Source organism: Helianthus annuus, chromosome 4, assembly GCF_002127325.2.
Source record: "Helianthus annuus cultivar XRQ/B chromosome 4, HanXRQr2.0-SUNRISE, whole genome shotgun sequence".
Classification (NCBI taxonomy): Eukaryota; Viridiplantae; Streptophyta; class Magnoliopsida; order Asterales; family Asteraceae; genus Helianthus; species Helianthus annuus.
In genome coordinates, this window is record NC_035436.2 from 100,584,165 (window position 1) to 100,610,749 (window position 26,585).

The window sequence follows — 26,585 nt, forward strand, 5'->3', positions numbered from 1 at the left end:
GAATTAGTGAATATATGCCTCGAAAAATGTTTTGGTGAACTACTGGAATTCCTTCACTACGATAATGGAATGCTAAAATCCATTGACGAAGGAAAAGAATTCCAGTTTCATCACAACAGCCAAACAAACGTTTCTAGTGTAAATTCATATTAATTCTACTTCGAGTTGATTCTATGTTGTGAACTAAACAAGATCAAAGTTCTTTTAAGAGAGTATACAAATAGAAACTAATGCCTTTGAAAAATGATGGAACCTCTAAGAAAAACATAGAAATTAATGCCTTTGGAAAATGATGGAACCTCTAATAAAAACATAGAAATTAATGCCTTTGGAAAATGATAGAAAAACATTGGTTTTCGCGGTTCTCGCAATAAAGGGTGGTTCCTAACGGATCCATCTCCTATATATATAGTGGAGGGTTTAAATGAGAATAATTTTTTTTAAGAAGAAAAAAGAAGAAGTTTCAACCAATAAGAATGCTTCATTTTACTTCATTTAATATTTGTATTTAATTTTAATATAAGGGTATATTGGTAAACTAACATAAATCATTAATTTGTATTCTTCCCCTTTAATGACTAGCTAAATTAAATTTGTAACTCCTTTTCAAAATATATATATTTTCTAAATTAAAAAACAAATAATTTAAAGTGTAGAATAAATTACTAGTTGTGTAGGATAAATTACGAGTTGTGTAGGATATATTTCGAGGTGTGTAGAATAAATTTCGACTGCGTAGTATAAAATTCTATAATGTGTAGGGGATATGTAGGAAAATTTTGATATGTGTAGGTTTTGTAGATTATATGTAGGATAATTAATAATTAGTTGACTAATTAATTAAAGAGAGAAAAATTAATGATATGAGTTATAAATGAAATAACATTTTACTAATATGCCCTTTCTTCTTTTTCTTCTCACATTAAGTTTCTTCTCAAATGAACCTTTCCCTATATATATATATATATATATATATATATATATATATATATATATATATATATAGGTATGGGATCAGGAGAAAACGCCCCAAAGTGTGAGAACGGTGAGAACGCATCTGTCACGACCCCCGACCCCACCTAGACGGAATCGGAAGCTGTGAGCAGCCCAGTGGTACCGGTGGTATATTTTTGAAAAACATTGCAGCGGAAATTTCATCAGGACCGTGAGTTAGGAAAAATATCAGAGTTTAGAAACACCGGATTTTATTTAAATAGATGGAATAAATTCCATGTTTTACAAAGGTAGCTTTTAATATAAACTTGATTTCATAAAACAACTTTTCTTAATTTTTATTTAATTGATAAATCAAGCCACTTCGGTAAGCCTTTTTTGTGCCGTATCCAACTCTTATTCCCATCTACTGTAATCACCTGAAACGCGTTTTAAAAAGGTTTTGTCAGCGGGAAATACTGAGTGAGTTCATTCAGGTTTATACAAAAACATATTTGTTATAATTCACAGTATTAAGAGCGATTACAATGTTTATATGTCAACCAACTACCCACAGTATTTGTCACTCGACTCGTTTCTGTGACTGTGGTCATATCACTGTTGGGTCCGTTCACCCAAAAGTGACGTATATCACCATTTAGGTCCGTTCACCTAAAAGTGTATCATGATTTAGGTACGCCCACCTAAACTGATAAAAACAATAGTAATGTGCACAATACCCCAGATACCGGCTGTAATTGAAGACTACAAAGACTTAATCCCTGTAATTATAACTTTGGAAAATAATTTGAGGTATTGTAAAACAGTTGATAAAAAGAGAATGACTCACATTATAAGCATGCAGTATTGATTTAACAAGTTTCCTGATTCAAGCTCTTCTGAGAATTAGCATTTACTTTGATTTTAAGTGTATGGGGTAGAGTTTAGTCTACTGATAAGCCTGATAACCTAATTTAAACAATAATGCACTCGAAAACTAGGTAAATAACTAATACAACATTTACGATAAACTCACGAGATTAAAACCCTCATGACGAATGATAAAGTGCAACCACTTAAACATCCATCGGATTCACAACGAATGACAGAGTATTCCCCGAGTTCGGGTGGGACTCAAACATCCTGTCGGAATCACGACTAATGACAAAGGATAACTCAATTTGAGCAGCACTTAAGCATTCATCGGATAGTTTAAATCGATCGAACATTGAATCGTAGCAACGATCGAGTTAATACCCTGTATCGTAGCAGCATTTCGTGCTAGTGTGTGTTTTTATTGTAAACAGAAGCTTTCTCAGTGTATGAATCGAATTTTGACGTCGAAACAAGCGAACTGTTCAAGCCCCACGCCAGAGGCTTTATAGCCCAATTTGGACCCTCCCGCGAGTCGCGGAGGGATCCTCCTCTCCTGTCGCGAGTCGCGGGGCACACCCCTCTAGCCTAGGGTTGCCTCGTGTCTTGCATAGCCCTGGTGAGTCGACGTTTCGTACAATTTTAATTTCGACAACGAATTGTGAAGATAATTATGATTAGGAAATACCCCCCCCCCCTGAGTTTTAGGCGCCCTGATCCTAATTCCAACTATTCTGAAAATTTTAGAGATTATGCAGGATTACTTGGGGGTCTCAAATAGGATTTCTTATTTGACAAAATAAAATAATAGATAATATTTTTGGGTGAAAGTTATTATGGTTTAGGACAAAAGGAAATAAAATGGTGAGAAAAGAGAGTAGACCCACTTTGTAACTTTAGGGTTCAACTAGAAAACCTCCTGGTAGAATTTTGGGTATAACCTTTGCGCTATTAATATATATATATATATATATATATATATATATATATATATATATATATATATATATATATATATACAATGCACTCGTGGTAAGTATAGTACCCCTAAATCAACCTTGTCCCGATGTCCCGAGACAGAATACCAACGAACTTAGTCAGGCAGAGCCTTGACATATGTTATGGGGCTCAGATCAATCGGAAAGGGTAGCGGTGATCGGGAGTTATAACACTTAAAACGGGGCATGGCTTTATTATTATTATTGATAATATATAGAAAGGAAATTTTGAATGAGAGAGGCGATATCTACTGAGAGAGTAGAAAGAAAGGAAATTGTTTTTAAACAATTGAGGAGGTCGATACTGCCTTCTATTTATAGATGATTTTTGCTTGGAAAGTCAGTTGTAGAGTACACGCAATATTTGAATCATTCTTTTTATCACATGTATACAAGAGTTTAATTTAGTATTATTATTTTATTATCTTGAAGTTATTTATCATTCTTATCATCATACGTAGACAAGAGTTGGAATATGTTAATTTTATTATTATTATTTTATATATATTATAATTAATTTAACTGCTTTACTTATTTGGCGCTTATAACTTTTAAAATATGACGTTCTAGAAAATAATAAATATGTCATTAGAACGATTATATTTTTGTCTACATTTTGAACCAAGTTTCATTAAAAATAGAGTAGGTTCAAATATAATGTATTTTTATAATTTGATTATTAGATGGTTCCTAGACCCGTCTAGGTACTCTATATTTCTAAGAGTCGACTTACCCGTAAGTTACCTGTCTAATAATATAAGTTTTTATATACTTTTATTTTATTAGAAAGGTCACCCATATACAGGCCAATTAATTAATATAATAATTCAACCAACTATATAAAATAGTGTTTAAAACTATTTAGGTTGAATATTTATATTAAAAATAAACTAGTTACTAGTTACTATTGGTTTAATAAATTTAACCAAACCTATAATTCTTATATAAAAATAGGAATGTTACATCCTCCTCACCTTGTTTTAAATCTCGTTCTCGAGATTTGGGCTACGATATTTCTTTTAGACTTATATCATATTTTAGTCAATAAAAACAATATTAAGGTACATGGCACAGAATTAAAATATCAAATTATTAGGAATACGAGTTGTACAATAAGTAGGATTCAATGGTTCAACTGAATTAGTTCAAGAAATTGATTACAAACGAATGAGATGAAATGATATAATTTTCAAAGTGACTAGGTTTAAACCAAAAGATATATGTTAAATTGATTGTATTTATGAATGGGAAGGATTTTTAGAATCAACAAAATTCTTTGTCAAAAGAAAGCTTACTTTGATTGGCAACTGAGGAGGATTTAGAATCGACAGGTTTAAAATGAAATAAAAGCATGAAAATGATTTGTCAAATATTAAATTATGATATGAGAAAATCGATGTGTTGAGATGAGTGAATTGCAAGGATACATGAAAAGACAATAGAGTTAGTGTACATAATTGAATTAAAAGGATTTTTTTCGATCTTGATACATAATACTTCTATAAGTATTTAATAGTTGTGGAATTTTAAACAAGATGAACAATTATAAAATGTCTTGTTCATGAATACTTAGACAGTTATTTAGATAATTTTATTTGTCCCTCTAATTCTTGTATTGGTTTATGAAAATATGTTTTCTCCTTACAGTATATATTTTTATATATAATTAAAATTTACTAAATAAGTATGATGACTTAATTTATATACATTAACTAGTCATTATCATGGTTGGATATTAGTTAGTGCTGCCTTGTTTAAGCATGGGTGATCAGTCCATGCCTAACTAAGGCTAGGCTATCCAATACCTGTCCCTGACAATAACCCTAATACCTAAAAATAATACTAACACTACTACTATTAAAATATTAACTACCAAAAACAAATAATAAGTAAGTAAACATAAATTTAAACGAGAGTATACCTCAAACAAAATTTTATACATATATATAATTTTTTTTTACCTCAATGGTTTAACAAAATTTTAAATATAGGAATACTATATTGTAAATAAGGTAATTACTTATGTAAGTTTCCATATATAATCAATAAAATTTAAATTTATATAATGTTTTTCGATCAATGATGATAAAGCAATAAATATCACGAAAGACTCGATTGGTGTTATAAGAACTATTAAGAGATATACTGAAATATGAAATAAATTTGTGTATCATTATCTTAGCACATGATTGTGTTTAAGATTGCTTGTGTAGAATAAATCAACAAAGCGGATTCAATATAAATAAATAAATAAATAATTAAATCCGAGATTGGCGCATGCTTCAGATTTTGTGAAAACGTCACCACAAGGTGATCGTAATCAAAGAAATAATTTAGTGAAGTCGAAGGCCAAGAAAGCATGTTATAGTTCAAGAGAATCGAAGTGCTTGTTGGGATTATTTTGAATTTGAATATGATGGCTTAAAATATCATATGGGACTTTGAATTGAATACGTGTTGCGAGCAAGTTAACTGGGTTTGAATAAAACGAGTTTTGATAAGGAAGTTCGGACATGATCACAACAGAAACCATGTATACCCCTCAAAAGAAAATCGAGTTTTTTGATTCGATATTAAAGAGTCATTGTTTTGTAATAATGCGGTTCACAGTGCAAAATGCGAAATGATATTTGAGTGTGGATAAAATAACAAATCGGAATGAAGCCCTCCAATGGTCTTTATAAATCAAACGAACCATATGCGCAATGAACAGTGCATGTGTAACGTGTGGATTTACCAAGAAATGAAATGGATAAATATTTGCTACTATGAAAGAAATCCTCATGGCATGATGACCATTTAGGGGAAATGGAAATGCGAAGGTCAACTCATTATAGGCAGAAGTCAGAATTGCAATGAAAGGAATATAAGAACTTTATCTGGAATTTCGTGTGGTAACCGTTGTTAAGTGACATTACCAGGGAATGTCAAATAAAATAGGAAATTTATAAAAATATGTGACTCTTTTTGCAGTGTCAAAAATTATGATTCTGATTAAACTATGTACCGATTGTTGTGAAATCTTGTTTTAACGTACCTCAGCAAGATTTGTGTCGTTTGTAGGATCGCGTGGCAAAGTGCTTTTTTTTGATTAGTAGTTCTTCTACTGATGGAATTAGTATTGGTGTCATCGTGCCCAATTTATATTTTCCAAAGGTCTTGCCTTGGAAGTCGTGTGTGACAAACTTCGACGTCTGTGGACATATAATTTAAGTTTCATGTGTTTTCTTGTGCATTAGCACAACTTTATATGCTTCTTACTTGCGTTAATAGTTTATGGTAATGCATTGGAAATTCTTGTACTTTTGATGGTGTACCAACTTAAAGGGTTCCCGTCGTTTATTTTGTTGCATAAGTTATGAGGCAGATGACTAAACGAAATAATGTTTGACATCGGAATTATAGATATATGCGAAAGATTTCTGATAAAGAAATCAAGATTTATTATTGACACATAGGCTTGTGCTTTTATTCCTAACTAACTTTTGGAATTCCTTATAGATATACGTATCTATATAATCATATATTTCACATGCTGTAATATACATACCATTCATAAGGTCAATGTGTTTTAACAGATTCATATTTCCAAAAACAAGTCAGATATCAGATCATGATATTATTTAGGGAAATCTTGTCACTGGTTTGACATATTATTTACCCCGTCTTATCCGGTTCGCGCTAGAGAGGTAAGCTCAATATATCCGGACAAGCTGGAGAGTCTGCTACAATATACCCAGTTTTGCCGGAGAAAAATTTCTATTTCCCATAAATAGAATCTTTTTCAAGATTTTAAAAGTGCCTCTTTTATTAGGACTTTTATCCAGAATCAAGGAAATTTATATTCCCATAACATATCTTATTCTAGACCAAGTAACATCAATAAGCAAGAATTAATAGCAATTGAGTGTTATTGCTTATTTATCGTACCTTGCAATGTTCTAATCACTATTCTTATGGCATACCAATATCCATCACATTATACTTATATAAGTAATTTATCTTGAAGCTTATATTAAGGCAAAATTGTTAAGTTCAAGTCTAAATATCATCCTGAGTACTATTAGATAATATTAAGTTCCTAACTCTCCGTTTAAACTTAGGTATTATTACAACACCTAATTGCTTAAACAAGTGGCTTAGCTTATACTAAGGCATCTTTTCTTAAGTTCAAGTCTAAATGCTATCAGATGTGCTACCAGTTAATAGCAATCTCCTAACTCTTTTATTTAAGCTTAAGTATTATTATCACAACACTTATAGGCTTAAAGTAGTGGCTCTGATACCACCTTTCTGTCACGACCCCCGACCCCACCTAGACGGAATCGGGAGCCGTGAGCAGCCCAGTGGTACCGGTGGTTTATTTTTGAAAAATATTGCAGCGGAAATTTCATCAGGACCGTGAGTTAGGAAAAATATCAGAGTTTAGAAACACCGAATTTTATTTAAATAGATGGAATAAATTCCATGTTTTACAAAGGTAGCTTTTAATATAAACTTGATTTCATAAAACAACTTTTCTTAATTTTTATTTAATTGATAAATCAAGCCACTTCGGTAAGCCTTTTTTGTGCCGTATCCAACTCTTATTCCCATCTACTGTAATCACCTGAAACGCGTTTTAAAAAGGTTTTGTCAGCGGGAAATACCGAGTGAGTTCATTCAGGTTTATACAAAAACATATTTGTTATAATTCACATTATTAAGAGCGATTACAATGTTTATATGTCAACCAACTACCCACAGTATTTGTCACTCGACTCATTTCTGTGACTGTGGTCATATCACTGTTGGGTCCGTTCACCCAAAAGTGACGTATATCACCATTTAGGTCCGTTCACCTAAAAGTGTATCATGATTTAGGTACGCCCACCTAAACAGATAAAAACAACAATAATGTGCACAATACCCCACATACCAGCTGTAATTGAAGACTACAAAGACTTAATCCCTGTAATTATAACTTTGGAAAATAATTTGAGGTATTGTAAAACAGTTGATAAAAAGAGAATGACTCACATTATAAGCATGCAGTATTGATTTAACAAGTTTCCTGATTCAAGCTCTTCTGAGAATTAGCATTTACTTTGATTGTAAGTGTATGGGGTAGAGTTTAGTCTACTGATAAGCCTGATAACCTAATTTAAACAATAATGCACTCGAAAACTAGGCAAATAACTAATACAGCATATGCGATAAACTCACGAGATTAAAACCCTCACGACGAATGACAAAGTGCAATTACTTAAACATCCATCGGATTCACAACGAATGACAGAGTATTCCCCGAGTTCGGGTGGGACTCAAACATCCTGTCAGAATCACGACTAATGACAAAGGATAACTCAATTTGAGCAGCACTTAAACATTCATCGGATAGTTTAAATCGATCGGACATTGAATCGTAGCAACGATCGAGTTAATACCCTGTATCGTAGCAGCATTTCGTGATAGTGTGTGTTTTTATTTTAAACAGAAGCTTTCACAGTGTATGAATCGAATTTTGACGTCGAAACAAGCGAACTATTCAAGCCCCAGGCGAGAGGCTTTATAGCCCAATTTGGACCCTCCCGCGAGTCGCGGAGGGATCCTCCTCTCCCGTCGCGAGTCGCGGGGCACACCCCTCTAGCCTAGGGTTGCCTCGTGTCTTGCATAGCCCTGGTGAGTCGACGTTTCGTACAATTTTAATTTCGACAACGAATTGTGAAGATAATTATGATTAGGAAATACCCCCCCCCCCTCCCCCGAGTTTTAGTGGCCCTGATCCTAATTCCAACTATTCTGAAAATTTTAGAGATTATGCAGGATTACTTGGGGGTCTCAAATAGGGTTTCTTATTTGAAAAAATAAAATAATAAATAATAGGTTTGGGTGAAAGTTATTATGGTTTAGGACAAAAGGAAATAAAATGGTGAGAAAAGAGAGTAGACCCACTTTGTAACTTTAGGGTTCAACTAGAAAACCTCCTAGTAGATTTTTGGGTATAACTTTTGGGCTATTAAACATATATATATATATATATATATATATATATATATATAATGCACCCGTGGTAAGTATAGTACCCCTAAATCAACCTTGTCCCGATGTCCGGAGACAGAATCCCAACGAACTTAGTCAGGCAGAGCCTTGACATATGTTATGGGGCTCAGATCAATCGGAAAGGGTAGCGATGATCGGGAGTTAAAACACTTAAAACGGGGCATGGCTTTATTATTATTATTAATGATAATATATAAAAAATAAATTTTGAATGAGAGAGGCGATATCTACTCAGAGAGTAGAAAGAAAGAAAATTGTTTTTGAACATTTGATGATTTTTGCTTGGAAAGTCAGTTGTAGAGTACACGCAATATTTGAATCATTCTTTTTTATCACACGTATACAAGAGTTTAATTAAGTATTATTATTTTATTATCTTGAAGTTATTTATCATTCTTATCATCATACGTAGACAAGAGTTGGAATATGTTAATTTTATTATTATTATTTTATATATATTATAATTAATTTAACTGCTTTACTTATTTGGCGCTTATAACTTTTAAAATATGACGTTCTAGAAAATAATAAATATGTCATTAGAACGATTATATTTTTGTCTACATTTTGAACCAAGTTTCATTAAAAATAGAGTAGGTTCAAATATAATGTATTTTTATAATTTAATTATTAGACGGTTCCTAGACCCGTCTAGGTATTCTATATTTCTAAGAGTCGACTTACCCGTAAGTTACCTGTCTAATAATATAAGTTTTTATATACTTTTATTTTATTAGAAAGGTCACTCATATACAGGCCAATTAATTAATATAATAATTCAACTAACTATATAAAATAGTTTTTAAAACTATTTAGGTTGAATATTTATATTAAAAATAAACTAGTTACTAGTTACTATTGGTTTAATAAATTTAACCAAACCTATAATTCTTATATAAAAATAGGAATGTTACAGCATCCTTGGCCAACACATGGCGTGGGACATGATCAGGGTCTGAGAGGATTTTTTTTTGTCTTTTCAATATTCTTCTTTTATTTCCCAATTTTGCATAACATGCTGCTTCATTTTTGACGTATAAGATTATTTTGGTGTTAATTATATTCATTAACAAATTGGCGTTTTATTTTTTCTTAGATCTGTCACATTGAATTAATTGTTTTTGTGTCACGTAGATAATGTTTTTGGCGTTATAGTGTTTCCGTGGTCAATTTTTGGCGTTTTGTGGCGTTGTATAATAATTCACTGCGAGTCATTAATATTTTCATAAGATTACAACAAGACCAAATGTTTTTATGGCGTTTAGTCAATTTTTTTTGGCGTTTAATACATTGACAATGTGCTTACCCGTTCTCACAGTTTCATACTATTAGCATTTTGGTGTTTGTAGTTTTTGGCGTTTTATATAATAATATATTTTATAGTAGAGAATTAGATAACAAACAACAAATAATTATATAACAAAACAATAGAAAATGAAAAAGAAAAAAAAATATTAAAAACGGTAGTCTAAATTCTCATCCAAATCTTCACTGTCATCAGACTCTTCTTCTTGAATTTGTTTTGGTATTTTGAACCTTTGAATACCTTAGCTAGATGCCAACTTTCCTATATAAACCCCGTCTTTTTTAGACGAAGCTTCTTAGTGTCATCCTGTTTTTTGGTGTGATATTCTTGTTTGATGGCATGTCATTGAAGATCAACTCTTGCTTGAATGCTATTTATAATAATGGAGTCCAAAATAGCATTTTACACTTGTATTGATCCCTTCATGCCATGCATATAGTCATCAAGAACAAAGCTCACATGATGACATATCACTGTCATCAGTCTCTTTAGCTTGAATATTTGTCCATCTCATTCAGCAAAAGATTATAGAGATACCCACCTCAGAGAAGAATCCATTCATCGATAGCTTTGCCATCTGTGGTTTTTTTAACTAACTTTTTTGCATTTTAAAGTGAGTGGTTTCTAGGGAACATGGCGTTTGTTTTTTCTGGGTGTGATCAATTCATTGTGTAGAGACCCATCTCTTACAGGGGTTTTTTGGCGCATAGTTTAGGCGGGATTTTTATTATAATAAATGATAGTAATAAAGTAACCGTCTTTTCAGTTATTGTGTGTTTACTATTTTGTTCAGCTTTATCAGTTTCTAGGGTGATAGACGTCCCATCTTCCAACTTTGGCATTTTTTTAAATGTCGTTATGCAGACCAAGATGACAAAATACAATGACGGACAAAATACAACTTTGGCTAAAACTGTCACGGCCCCCGACCCGGTTTGACCCGTTTCAGGAGCCGTGGGACAGAAATCCTGCGGTATTTAAATTTTAGGCGACAGCGGAAGTCTTTTTTAAAACAGGATCTTTTAATAATTCAAACTGCCCGTTTTATAAATGGGGAATAAAATCCCATAATTTACAATAATGTGATTTCTCCGGGAAATCTTTATTTTCAAAATATGTTTCTTTTATTTATTTAAAATGAGCCACTTTTCTAAGCTGGTAGTGCTTCCTGGCACTTTTCTTTGCTCACAACAGATCACCTGAAACATATTTGAAAAAGGTTTTGTCAGCGGGGAAATACTGAGTGAGTTCATTCAATTTTTAGGAAATGACCCATAGTTATAAATTACAGCATAAGAGCGATTACAATGGTTCCTATCCTATCTTTATCTGGCCTTCTGTCACAATGGTGACAAGTCACAATGGTGACGATGGTCATACCACTATTAGGTCAATGAACTCTAATAGTGACGTTCCTCCCTAGTAGGTCAATGAACCTAACTGGGAGAAATAGTAATGTGCACAATACCCCACTAACCAATAAATCAAGGTATCCACGACTTAGTCCCTGTAATTATAACACTTTGAAAATAATTTGGAGTATTGCAAAACAGTTTGATAAAAAGAGAATGACTCACATTGCAGATTTAACGAGCAGAGTATAAGCCTTACTGATTAGCCTTGATTAACCTAATTTAATTCACAATACACGCAAACGGGATTAATAACTAATACAGCAGTTACGTCAATTCCCGAGATCAAATTCTCACAACGAACGACAAAGTGCGATACTTAAACATCCATCGAATTAACGACGAACGACAAAGTATAACCCTGATGTGGGCGGCACTTAAACATCCATTGGATATATTGATCGGTCGGAAAATGAATCGTAATAGCGATCGAGTTATTACCCTGTTATCGCGGCAGAATTTCGATATTAGTGTGTGTTGTGAACGATTTTTAGGATATCTCAGAGCATAATTCGAGTTTGGACGTCGAATGAACAGAAAATTTCAAGTGCCAACATCCCCTATTTATATCTGGAAAATGCCCCCCCTCGCGCCACGCGAAAGAGATATGTGTACCCGTCGCGTGGAGCGACGGGTCTACTTCCTAGCCTAGGTTGTTTCGTGTCCCAGATAGCTTTGCTGAGTAAATGTACGAACGATTTTCATTTCTACAGCAAAGTTAGAAGATAAATATCCACTAGGGTTTAACCCCCCTGAGTTTTAGGGGCCCTTATCCTGATTCCGATTGTTTCGAAAATTTTAGGGTTTATGCGGAATTACTTAGGTTTCTCAATTAGGGTTTCCTTAATAGATAATTAACATTCTAATTATTAATTTTTTAGTGAGAGTTGTTACATCCTCCCCACCTTAAGAAAAATCTCGTCCTCGAGATTTACTGAAATAGATGAGGGTATTTTCGCTTCATCTCTGATTCCAGTTCCCAAGTGTACTCTGGTCCTCTTCTGGATTCCCATTTGACTTTCACTAGCACTAGTTGTTTGTGTTTTGAAAAACTTAATCTTCCAGTCTTCTATTTGTAAGGGTTTCTCTACGAATTTCAGTTTTTCATTTATCTCTATATCTTGAAGAGGTACTACCAGGGATTCGTCTGTGAGACATTTCTTGTGATTGGATATATGAAACACATCATGTACTCCTGCTAACTCTTCTGGTAGTTGTAAATGATAAGCTACTGGTCCTATTCGTTGGATTACTGGAAATGGTCCTACGTATCTTGGACTTAGCTTCTTAAATTCCTTTTCAAGGAAATACTTTCAATAGCATTTTGTCTCCAACTCGAACTCCTACGGCTCTTGTTTATTATTTGTATACTCTTCTAACCGTCTTCAGCCTTTCCTTTGTGATACTAAATATCACAGTGGTAGTCATCGAGGATTTCCTTTTCCTCATGTGTAATTCTTGTTGCTCAAATATGTATCTTAAATTCTTATGACCCGTATGGATAGTAAACTTACTTCTTAAGGGCAAAATTATGACTACTAATTCTAAGTCATGAGTGGTATAGCTTTCTTCGTGCTTTTTCAATTGCCTTGATGCATACACAATTACCTTTTTGCGTTGCATTACCACACATCTAAATCTTAGCTTTGATGTATTACCATATACTTTAAAATCTTATGTTCCTTCTAGTAAGGCTAGGATTGGAATATTTGTTAATTTATGCTAGAGGCTTCTTTTTGTTTAGGTTCTTATTTAGAATTAACTGTTTTAGCTTAGTTAAGGATATATCTATCTAAGAGAATCCTTAATAAACTGCCTATAGTATCTGGCTAAATTTACAAAATTCCTAATTTCCATTTAGGGATTTGCGAAATCTTCCATTTTAGTAATTTGCTGCTATCTTAGCAGGATCTAAGTGAATACCTTCATGATTCATCATGTGACCTTACGTGGTTTATTTCCTGTAATCATAAATACTTCTCCGGCGGGTGCCTGGATTTTCTATAAAGTTCTTATCACAGAGAACTCGAGCAGAGTTGGCTACTGACCAATCTACAACATCAAACTCGGCTAATTTCATAGGAATTATATTGGCGAAGAATTATATGACCTGAGAGTTCTATATTTTCCTTTTTGCCTGCTTCGATTCTAAAGATTTGCCTAAGATTGCTTAATGATAAGTTAAGAGTTTGACAGAATGAAATATTTATAAAACTTTGGTTTATACCAGAGTCAGATAATACTTTTTGTGTAAACGTTGTAACCTAGGACGTACCGGCTATTACATCTGGAATGAGCTCTGCTTCCTGAGCAGTCAATTGAAAGGCTCTTGCATTCCTTTTTGCTTCTTCTGCAGGTTTGGCTTTAGTGTCAGATGGTTTGTTTAGTTTTGGACAATTTGGCCTAAGATGTCCAGTTTCTCCATAGTTGTAACAAACTGAAAATTTCTTCCTCCTGCAATCTTCTTCCTGATGCCCCGGAATTTTGCAAAAATTGCAGTATCCTTTGCATCTTCCAAAATGCTTTCTTTTGCAAAAATTGCAAAATGAACTAGTGGAAGATTGCCCATTCCCTCTTTTCTTGAAATCGTTATGGTTATCCGAACGGATTACCTGGGTAATCTTTTGGGCTACTTCCTTCCTTCTATTTTCTTCTCTTGTCCGTACTAGTTCGTCAGTCAGAGTATTGGCTAAATCCACCGCATCATCAATCGTGCGAGGTTTCGCAGCCTTGACGATGTTACGGATTTCAGAAATCAATCCCCAAATATATCGAGAAATAAGTACTGGCTCTGGCGAAGCCAGGGTTGGTACTACTCGAGCATACTCGAAGAATGTCGTAGTATACTTTCGACAATCTACATCCATCATCCGGTGGTTTAGAAACTTGTTTGTTATTTGTTCCTTTTCATATTCGGGACAAAATTTTCTTTCTACCAAGCTCTTAAATTCTTCCCAGTTCATAGCATACACCATCCTTCTTCCTTTTGATTGTAACACCGTATTCCACCATTCTAGCGCCCCTTCTTTGAAAAGATTTGACGCGTACATGACCTGATCATCCTGAGCACATTTACTTATGGCAATTACTGCCTCAGTTTTCTCTAACCAACGTAGTGCCGCAGTCGCTCCTTCATTGCCTGCAAACTCAGATGGTTTACAAGCAAGAAATTCCTTGTAAGTGCAACCAGGCGTTGCAACTTTCATTTTCTTAGGGAGCGGCGCTTGTTGTGGTTCATTATCATGATTAACAGGATCATTGCCTCCGTTTACGCTATTACTGAAGTTATCTTCAGAAATACGTTTGCTAGGAACGAGTTGTTGTGGTTCTATTGGATTTTTAACAGCAGCAACGATTGCTGGAATAGCGTTGGCTATCCCTTGAGCTATCATTGTTGGAATAGTGTTGGCTATCCCTTGAGCAACGATATTTTCTATATCCTGCCTAGTCATATATTGATCCCCCGGTTGTTGCTCAGAATCATTAACTGGTTCATTATTAGCGTTTTCCATTTGATAACTAATTTATAGATAAATAATTAGTATACAAGAAATAATCCAATATCACACTTAATTGCACATAATCACGTATACGAACAAAATTTGTAAATTTTCTAAAATTTCATGCTTCTATATACAACCGTTTTATTATTTATCTTACACATACTGATTTTACTATTACTATTACACAACAACAATTTCATAAATCCCCTATCCTTTGTCAGATGATATTTTAGTAATGGCGTTCCCTCTCATCGTAGTTCCAGGAGATTGTCCCCCAATCTCTTGGATCCTATTCCCAGTATCCATTAGTTCTTCACCAAAGCGAAGTTCAGCCGTATTCTTGTTACTCATTGGTGGATTTGGTAAAGGTTATAGATTGAACTGAGGAAAAAGCTTATAGGGATTGTTTTGTAACTGTATTTCGTTAATCAACCATTCGTCTATTTGCGAGTGGATTGAAGGGTTTGGAATAGCTGGTTCTAAGTTCATTGGTAGTTGTGTTTCAAGAGAGCGATTAAAAATATTTTCATTAACAGGCTTAATAGTATTATAGCTTGCCATTATAAAATCTAACTCTTCCTGAGATGGTAACTTTTCAATTTGCCTAGAACTTTCCCCAATTTCTATTTCCTTGGGCTTGGGTTTCTCGTGAAGTAAAGCATCAAATTCTATAGGTTCTTCTATGTCTGGTATATATCTATTGAAATCTCTGGAAACCTCTACTCTTACTAGACAGAGATTTAAATTCTGAAGGGCCTCAGACAAGTTACTCATGCTGTTTAGCAAAATAGACATAGTCAGAATTCATAAAATTTATAGAAAACTTTTTAAATATTAGTTCCTACTGGGTACTATTAAAATAATTGAAATTTACATCACACGAGGTTTTATTTGTAAATTTTATGATTTTCTTGATAAGACTTCTAAACTGTAGATAATAAAGGTACTAATACTTGAGTCAAATTATTTAAGAATTTGCATTACTTACTACATTGACTAGCATATAAAGATCTGCTCATACTGTACACAATTAGTCAGATAAATAAACAAATAATCACAAAATAGCAATTAATGGAAATTAAGTATTTTTTAAATACTTAATTGGCTTAAATCAGTGGCTTGAGAAGTGGCTCTGATACCACCATTTTCTGTCACGGCCCCCGACCCGGTTTGACCCGTTTCAGGAGCCGTGGGACAGAAATCCTGCGGTATTTAAATTTTAGGCGACAGCGGAAGTCTTTTTTAAAACAGGATCTTTTAATAATTCAAACTGCCCGTTTTATAAATGGGGAATAAAATCCCATAATTTACAATAATGTGATTTCTCCGGGAAATCTTTATTTTCAAAATATGTTTCTTTTATTTATTTACAATGAGCCACTTTTCTAAGCTGGTAGTGCTTCCTGGCACTTTTCTTTGCTCACAACAGATCACCTGAAACATATTTGAAAAAGGTTTTGTCAGCGGGGAAATACTGAGTGAGTTCATTCAATTTTTAGGAAATGACCCATAGTTATAAATTACAGCATAAGAGCGATTACAATGGTTCCTATCCTATCTTTATCTGGCCTTCTGTCACAATGGTGACAAGTCACAATGGTGACGATGGTCATACCACTATTAGGTCAATGAACTCTAATAGTGACGTTCCTCCCTAGTAGGTCAATGAACCTAACTGGGAGAAATAGTAATGTGCACAATACCCCACTAACCAATAAATCAAGGTATCCACGACTTAGTCCCTGTAATTATAACACTTTGAAAATAATTTGGAGTATTGCAAAACAGTTTGATAAAAAGAGAATGACTCACATTGCAGATTTAACGAGCAGAGTATAAGCCTTACTGATTAGCCTTGATTAACCTAATTTAATTCACAATACACGCAAACGGGATTAATAACTAATACAGCAGTTACGTCAATTCCCGAGATCAAATTCTCACAACGAACGACAAAGTGCGATACTTAAACATCCATCGAATTAACGACGAACGACAAAGTATAACCCTGATGTGGGCGGCACTTAAACATCCATTGGATATATTGATCGGTCGGAAAATGAATCGTAATAGCGATCGAGTTATTACCCTGTTATCGCGGCAGAATTTCGATATTAGTGTGTGTTGTGAACGATTTTTAGGATATCTCAGAGCATAATTCGAGTTTGGACGTCGAATGAACAGAAAATTTCAAGTGCCAACATCCCCTATTTATATCTGGAAAATGCCCCCCCTCGCGCCACGCGAAAGAGATATGTGTACCCGTCGCGTGGAGCGACGGGTCTACTTCCTAGCCTAGGTTGTTTCGTGTCCCAGATAGCTTTGCTGAGTAAATGTACGAACGATTTTCATTTCTACAGCAAAGTTAGAAGATAAATATCCACTAGGGTTTAACCCCCCTGAGTTTTAGGGGCCCTTATCCTGATTCCGATTGTTTCGAAAATTTTAGGGTTTATGCGGAATTACTTGGGTTTCTCAATTAGGGTTTCCTTAATAGATAATTAACATTCTAATTATTAATTTTTTAGTGAGAGTTGTTACATCCTCCCCACCTTAAGAAAAATCTCGTCCTCGAGATTTACTGAAATAGATGAGGGTATTTTCGCTTCATCTCTGATTCCAGTTCCCAAGTGTACTCTGGTCCTCTTCTGGATTCCCATTTGACTTTCACTAGCACTAGTTGTTTGTGTTTTGAAAAACTTAATCTTCCAGTCTTCTATTTGTAAGGGTTTCTCTACGAATTTCAGTTTTTCATTTATCTCTATATCTTGAAGAGGTACTACCAGGGATTCGTCTGTGAGACATTTCTTGTGATTGGATATATGAAACACATCATGTACTCCTGCTAACTCTTCTGGTAGTTGTAAATGATAAGCTACTGGTCCTATTCGTTGGATTACTGGAAATGGTCCTACGTATCTTGGACTTAGCTTCTTAAATTCCTTTTCAAGGAAATACTTTCAATAGCATTTTGTCTCCAACTCGAACTCCTACGGCTCTTGTTTATTATTTGTATACTCTTCTAACCGTCTTCAGCCTTTCCTTTGTGATACTAAATATCACAGTGGTAGTCATCGAGGATTTCCTTTTCCTCATGTGTAATTCTTGTTGCTCAAATATGTATCTTAAATTCTTATGACCCGTATGGATAGTAAACTTACTTCTTAAGGGCAAAATTATGACTACTAATTCTAAGTCATGAGTGGTATAGCTTTCTTCGTGCTTTTTCAATTGCCTTGATGCATACACAATTACCTTTTTGCGTTGCATTACCACACATCTAAATCTTAGCTTTGATGTATTACCATATACTTTAAAATCTTATGTTCCTTCTAGTAAGGCTAGGATTGGAATATTTGTTAATTTATGCTAGAGGCTTCTTTTTGTTTAGGTTCTTATTTAGAATTAACTGTTTTAGCTTAGTTAAGGATATATCTATCTAAGAGAATCCTTAATAAACTGCCTATAGTATCTGGCTAAATTTACAAAATTCCTAATTTCCATTTAGGGATTTGCGAAATCTTCCATTTTAGTAATTTGCTGCTATCTTAGCAGGATCTAAGTGAATACCTTCATGATTCATCATGTGACCTTACGTGGTTTATTTCCTGTAATCATAAATACTTCTCCGGCGGGTGCCTGGATTTTCTATAAAGTTCTTATCACAGAGAACTCGAGCAGAGTTGGCTACTGACCAATCTACAACATCAAACTCGGCTAATTTCATAGGAATTATATTGGCGAAGAATTATATGACCTGAGAGTTCTATATTTTCCTTTTTGCCTGCTTCGATTCTAAAGATTTGCCTAAGATTGCTTAATGATAAGTTAAGAGTTTGACAGAATGAAATATTTATAAAACTTTGGTTTATACCAGAGTCAGATAATACTTTTTGTGTAAACGTTGTAACCTAGGACGTACCGGCTATTACATCTGGAATGAGCTCTGCTTCCTGAGCAGTTAATTGAAAGGCTCTTGCATTCCTTTTTGCTTCTTCTGCAGGTTTGGCTTTAGTGTCAGATGGTTTGTTTAGTTTTGGACAATTTGGCCTAAGATGTCCAGTTTCTCCACAGTTGTAACAAACTGAAAATTTCTTCCTCCTGCAATCTTCTTCCTGATGCCCCGGAATTTTGCAAAAATTGCAGTATCCTTTGCATCTTCCAAAATGCTTTCTTTTGCAAAAATTGCAAAATGAACTAGTGGAAGATTGCCCATTCCCTCTTTTCTTGAAATCGTTATGGTTATCCGAACGGATTACCTGGGTAATCTTTTGGGCTACTTCCTTCCTTCTATTTTCTTCTCTTGTCCGTACTAGTTCGTCAGTCAGAGTATTGGCTAAATCCACCGCATCATCAATCGTGCGAGGTTTCGCAGCCTTGACGATGTTACGGATTTCAGAAATCAATCCCCAAATATATCGAGAAATAAGTACTGGCTCTGGCGAAGCCAGGGTTGGTACTACTCGAGCATACTCGAAGAATGTCGTAGTATACTTTCGACAATCTACATCCATCATCCGGTGGTTTAGAAACTTGTTTGTTATTTGTTCCTTTTCATATTCGGGACAAAATTTTCTTTCTACCAAGCTCTTAAATTCTTCCCAGTTCATAGCATACACCATCCTTCTTCCTTTTGATTGTAACACCGTATTCCACCATTCTAGCGCCCCTTCTTTGAAAAGATTTGACGCGTACATGACCTGATCATCCTGAGCACATTTACTTATGGCAATTACTGCCTCAGTTTTCTCTAACCAACGTAGTGCCGCAGTCGCTCCTTCATTGCCTGCAAACTCAGATGGTTTACAAGCAAGAAATTCCTTGTAAGTGCAACCAGGCGTTGCAACTTTCATTTTCTTAGGGAGCGGCGCTTGTTGTGGTTCATTATCATGATTAACAGGATCATTGCCTCCGTTTACGCTATTACTGAAGTTATCTTCAGAAATACGTTTGCTAGGAACGAGTTGTTGTGGTTCTATTGGATTTTTAACAGCAGCAACGATTGCTGGAATAGCGTTGGCTATCCCTTGAGCTATCATTGTTGGAATAGTGTTGGCTATCCCTTGAGCAACGATATTTTCTATATCCTGCCTAGTCATATATTGATCCCCCGGTTGTTGCTCAGAATCATTAACTGGTTCATTATTAGCGTTTTCCATTTGATAACTAATTTATAGATAAATAATTAGTATACAAGAAATAATCCAATATCACACTTAATTGCACATAATCACGTATACGAACAAAATTTGTAAATTTTCTAAAATTTCATGCTTCTATATACAACCGTTTTATTATTTATCTTACACATACTGATTTTACTATTACTATTACACAACAACAATTTCATAAATCCCCTATCCTTTGTCAGATGATATTTTAGTAATGGCGTTCCCTCTCATCGTAGTTCCAGGAGATTGTCCCCCAATCTCTTGGATCCTATTCCCAGTATCCATTAGTTCTTCACCAAAGCGAAGTTCAGCCGTATTCTTGTTACTTATTGGTGGATTTGGTAAAGGTTATAGATTGAACTGAGGAAAAAGCTTATAGGGATTGTTTTGTAACTGTATTTCGTTAATCAACCATTCGTCTATTTGCGAGTGGATTGAAGGGTTTGGAATAGCTGGTTCTAAGTTCATTGGTAGTTGTGTTTCAAGAGAGCGATTAAAAATATTTTCATTAACAGGCTTAATAGTATTATAGCTTGCCATTATAAAATCTAACTCTTCCTGAGATGGTAACTTTTCAATTTGCCTAGAACTTTCCCCAATTTCTATTTCCTTGGGCTTGGGTTTCTCGTGAAGTAAAGCATCAAATTCTATAGGTTCTTCTATGTCTGGTATATATCTATTGAAATCTCTGGAAACCTCTACTCTTACTAGACAGAGATTTAAATTCTGAAGGGCCTCAGACAAGTTACTCATGCTGTTTAGCAAAATAGACATAGTCAGAATTCATAAAATTTATAGAAAACTTTTTAAATATTAGTTCCTACTGGGTACTATTAAAATAATTGAAATTTACATCACACGAGGTTTTATTTGTAAATTTTATGATTTTCTTGATAAGACTTCTAAACTGTAGATAATAAAGGTACTAATACTTGAGTCAAATTATTTAAGAATTTGCATTACTTACTACATTGACTAGCATATAAAGATCTGCTCATACTGTACACAATTAGTCAGATAAATAAACAAATAATCACAAAATAGCAATTAATGGAAATTAAGTATTTTTTAAATACTTAATTGGCTTAAATCAGTGGCTTGAGAAGTGGCTCTGATACCACCATTTTCTGTCACGGCCCCCGACCCGGTTTGACCCGTTTCAGGAGCCGTGGGACAGAAATCCTGCGGTATTTAAATTTTAGGCGACAGCGGAAGTCTTTTTTAAAACAGGATCTTTTAATAATTCAAACTGCCCGTTTTATAAATGGGGAATAAAATCCCATAATTTACAATAATGTGATTTCTCCGGGAAATCTTTATTTTCAAAATATGTTTCTTTTATTTATTTACAATGAGCCACTTTTCTAAGCTGGTAGTGCTTCCTGGCACTTTTCTTTGCTCACAACAGATCACCTGAAACATATTTGAAAAAGGTTTTGTCAGCGGGGAAATACTGAGTGAGTTCATTCAGTTTTTAGGAAATGACCCATAGTTATAAATTACAGCATAAGAGCGATTACAATGGTTCCTATCCTATCTTTATCTGGCCTTCTGTCACAATGGTGACAAGTCACAATGGTGACGATGGTCATACCACTATTAGGTCAATGAACTCTAATAGTGACGTTCCTCCCTAGTAGGTCAATGAACCTAACTGGGAGAAATAGTAATGTGTACAATACCCCACTAACCAATAAATCAAGATATCCACGACTTAGTCCCTGTAATTATAACACTTTGAAAATAATTTGGAGTATTGCAAAACAGTTTGATAAAAAGAGAATGACTCACATTGCAGATTTAACAAGCAGAGTATAAGCCTTACTGATTAGCCTTGATTAACCTAATTTAATTCACAATACACGCAAACGGGATTAATAACTAATACAGCAGTTACGTCAATTCCCGAGATCAAATTCTCACAACGAACGACAAAGTGCGATACTTAAACATCCATCGAATTAACGACGAACGACAAAGTATAACCCTGATGTGGGTGGCACTTAAACATCCATTGGATATATTGATCGGTCGGAAAATGAATCGTAATAGCGATCGAGTTATTACCCTGTTATCGCGGCAGAATTTCGATATTAGTGTGTGTTGTGAACGATTTTTAGGATATCTCAGAGCATAATTCGAGTTTGGACGTCGAATGAACAGAAAATTTCAAGTGCCAACATCCCCTATTTATATCTGGAAAATGCCCCCCCTCGCGCCACGCGAAAGAGATATGTGTACCCGTCGCGTGGCGCGACGGGTCTACTTCCTAGCCTAGGTTGTTTCGTGTCCCAGATAGCTTTGCTGAGTAAATGTACGAACGATTTTCATTTCTACAGCAAAATTAGAAGATAAATATCTACTAGGGTTTAACCCCCCTGAGTTTTAGGGGCCCTTATCCTGATTCCGATTGTTTCGAAAATTTTAGGGTTTATGCGGAATTACTTGGGTTTCTCAATTAGGGTTTCCTTAATAGATAATTAACATTCTAATTATTAATTTTTTAGTGAGAGTTGTTACAAAAACACAACTGTATGAATCTGCTTGCTGTTAAAACACAACTGTATGAATCTGCTTGCTGTTAAAACACAACTGTATGAATCTGCTTGCTCTTAAAACACAACTGTAGGAATCTAAATGCTAAAACACAACTGTATGAATCTGCTTGTTGCTAAAACACAACTGTATTAATTTAGTTGCTGTTAAAACACATCGTCAAGAAAACGGAGATGATACGAACAATATTTGAATGGTGATGATGAACTCGGAGATGGTGGAGATGGAGAAGTGTTTGATGATGACGAAGACGAAGAAGGAGAAGGTTGCGAAATACAAAAAATCTTGGAGAAACAGTTTCCATAATTATAGGCATTGTTAGTTAATGAGAGATAAAATTCCAAAAATAAAATAAAATGTCAAATTACACAAGTGCTCTTTTAGTTAAAATCCCTCCATGCCACATGTCACATTCTTATTGCTTCCTAGACTTTCTAGGAAAAACCCACTTTCTACCCAACTCCTACTCTAAACATCAATATAACTAAATTTATTTATCTCTTTTGTTTTCACAATGTGAAATTGATTTACTTTTTAACTCTAAAAGTTTCAATCTTTGGCAATTTAAGTCTAAAGTTTCAAACTTTGGTATTTTAACCCCTTTGATTAATTTGATTTTTCACTTCTAATTCAAAAGTTTTCATCTTTTGCAATTTAACCTCTTAATTTTTTTACTTTGAATCCAAAGCTTTTAATCTTTTGTAATTTAACCTCAACACTTTTTTTTTACTTTCAACTTTGGTCCCTTATACTTTTCATCTTTCACAAGTTCTCCGTTTAACGCGTCGTTCGTAATTTTCCGAGTTAACACGCCGCAACGTGCGCGTGGGGTTCAACATTTTTTCATCTATTTTTTCCCTTCTGACAGGTCCGTCGCAACGCGTCTATTTTTTCCCCGTTTAATAGGTCTATCGCAACGCACAAGTCAGAAATCGACTTAGTTATTTTTTTTCTCGGTTTTACACACAAGCTCGTGGTCATGTGAGAAACATTTGCCTTTCATCTAACATGATATATAACTAACGAATCCCCCGCCGCATTGTGGTGGGTGGTAATTCTAGTAAACTAATAAAGCTCGGTAAAAAGAAACCTCAAAAAATTGGATTTTTTATATTGGGGCCCAATAATTTGGAGCCTTAAACTTTTTTTTGAATTCAGACAACCATGACTTTGACGCTGAGGTGTTAAAAAAAACCAGTTTTAGGACCATAATCGGAAAAAAAACTGAAACCGGTTTCAACCCGAACCGAATCGTCGGTCAGTATACTGGTTAGGGATCTCGATCTTCGAAACCGTTTTAAAACCGTTTTAAAAAAAAACCGGTTTAAACCGTTTTTTTGGCACCAACATGTTATAAACCGAACCGAACCGGTTATATGAGTTTGGGTTCCCATCGTGAAAAACCGATTAAAAACCGAACCCTTTTTTTTCCCACACATAATTAACCGGTTCGGTTAAAAAGCAGACCGTTTTTTTTAAACCGATTTATACACCAGTACTTTGATGTGTCTTAAAAGTTACTTGTAAATTCGATGCATATGATGCTTAAGTGCTTTTAGAAGGAACAGATGACAAAAATATATTTTTAAAAAGTGGAGATATGAATAATTCGACTCACAATACTATGTAATTCTAAATCACATAGGTGTGCAATACTACTGAAATAGACACTTCCTTCGAAGGTTGTGTCAAATAGTCAGAATCCTAGAGATAGAACATAGATTATTAAATTGTATGATTCTATTTTATTACATTATTAATTTTAAATTATTCACCCTACCGACACAATAACTTTTAAGTTACCCATGCTTAGTGGGTTGTACAAAGAGCTACACACACTTGCATAATTGAAACAAACAACTCACAAAAGAATGTTGTGAATTAGTAGTGAGAAAATTAACAATAAAGGGAAGTAAAGGGTCTCGAACCCATGAAGTTTGGTTTTAAAACGGCAAGGGTTTACCATCACAACAAGCTTGAACTTTATGCCATGCGTTTCTTTAAAATAATTTTACGGGTCCTTCAAAAAATTTCTATATCATTACTACAATTCTTTTAAAAAAGTTTGGGGTCCTAGATCCTGGCGCCCTATGGGTGAGTCTGCCCCTGCCAACTACCAGCAAACGCAGGAGCGGAGTTAGGTACAAAGCTCTAGGTTCTCATGAACCCATAGTAGAATGGCTATAAAAAAATTTGGAATTAACCTATTAATAAAAGTTGGAGTAAATCCATACATTAAAATGAACAAAGGTTCTAGTGGTTAGGAGATGGAACTAGGGCTGCAAACGAACCAAAAGTTCGTCGAACAGTTTGTGAACCGTTTGTGGGAAGTTCGTTTGTGTTAAACAAACGAACACGAACAAGAAATTTCGTTCGTTTAGTTAAATGAACAAACATGAACTGGGGTCATGTTTGTTCGTTTATGTTCGTGAACGTTTGGTAACGTGTTCGATAGTTCATTAGTATTTTTAGTTTTTATATTTATTTAAATACTTCAAAATTCCGACAAATTAAATATCTAATAAGTGTCAGTGTATTATAAATTCTGTTCATGAACGGTTGTTTGTGTTCATTTGTTTCCATTTGTGTTCATGAACGTTAGTTTGTGCTCATGTGTGTATCAACGTTCATTTTTGTTAGTTGCCTAAAATTAACAAATAAACACAATTGAACACGAACAAATTCATTTCCTTAACAAACGAACATGAACATATCTCGTTCGACAAGTGTTCGTGAATGGTTCGCGAACACATATATTTCTTAACAAATGAACACGAACAAGGTCTTGTTCGTGTCCGTTCGATTCGTTTGCAGCCCTAGATGAAACTTTATATAATGTTTCGAGTTTGAAGCCGAATCCTGACGTTTTTTTTTTAGTTTTGGTTTGTTCTTTAGTTTAAAATGCAAACTTGAAAAACATATTAGGGATGTTAATCATTGTAACATATCAACCTAGTTCCCACACAGAACTAAGTTGCTGCTAAAACTTTCATAAGGCAGACCTCAGAAGCAACAACACAACTGACCATCACAGCCTCCGCCAATCCAAACCTGCCCACGACTGTAGCTGTGCCACCCAACCGACCACCACATCCATGTCTCTAGTCATGACCCTTCTTCTTCTTCTTAGTCACCGCCAACCTCCAATTTCTTAGGAGATAAATTGTTGAATCCCTTGAATGTTATATGTCTTAATTAGATGAACATATTATATGTTTATGAGTTTGATTTAGAGAATTAGTGAATATATGCCTCGAAAATGTTTTGGTGAACTACTGGAATTCCTTCACTACGATAATGGAATGCTAAAATCCATTAACGAAGGAAAAGAATTCCAGTTTCATCACAACAGCCAAACAAACATTTCTAGTGTAAATTCATATTAATTCTACTTCGAGTTGATTCTATGTTGTGAACTAAACAAGATCAAAGTTCTTTTAAGAGAGTATACAAATAGAAACTAATGCCTTTGAAAAATGATGGAACCTCTAAGAAAAACATAGAAATTAATGCCTTTGGAAAATGATAGAACCTCTAATAAAAACATAGAAATTAATGCCTTTGGAAAATGATAGAAAAACATTGGTTTTCGCGGTAGCGGTGATCGGGAGTTATGGGGCTCAGATCAATCGGAAAGGGTAGCGGTGATCGGGAGTTATAACACTTAAAACGGGGCATGGCTCTATTATTATTATTAATAATATATAAAAAGGAAATTTTGAATGAGACAGGCGATATCTACTGAGAGAGTAGAAAGAAAGGAAATTGTTTTTGAACAATTGAGGAGGTCG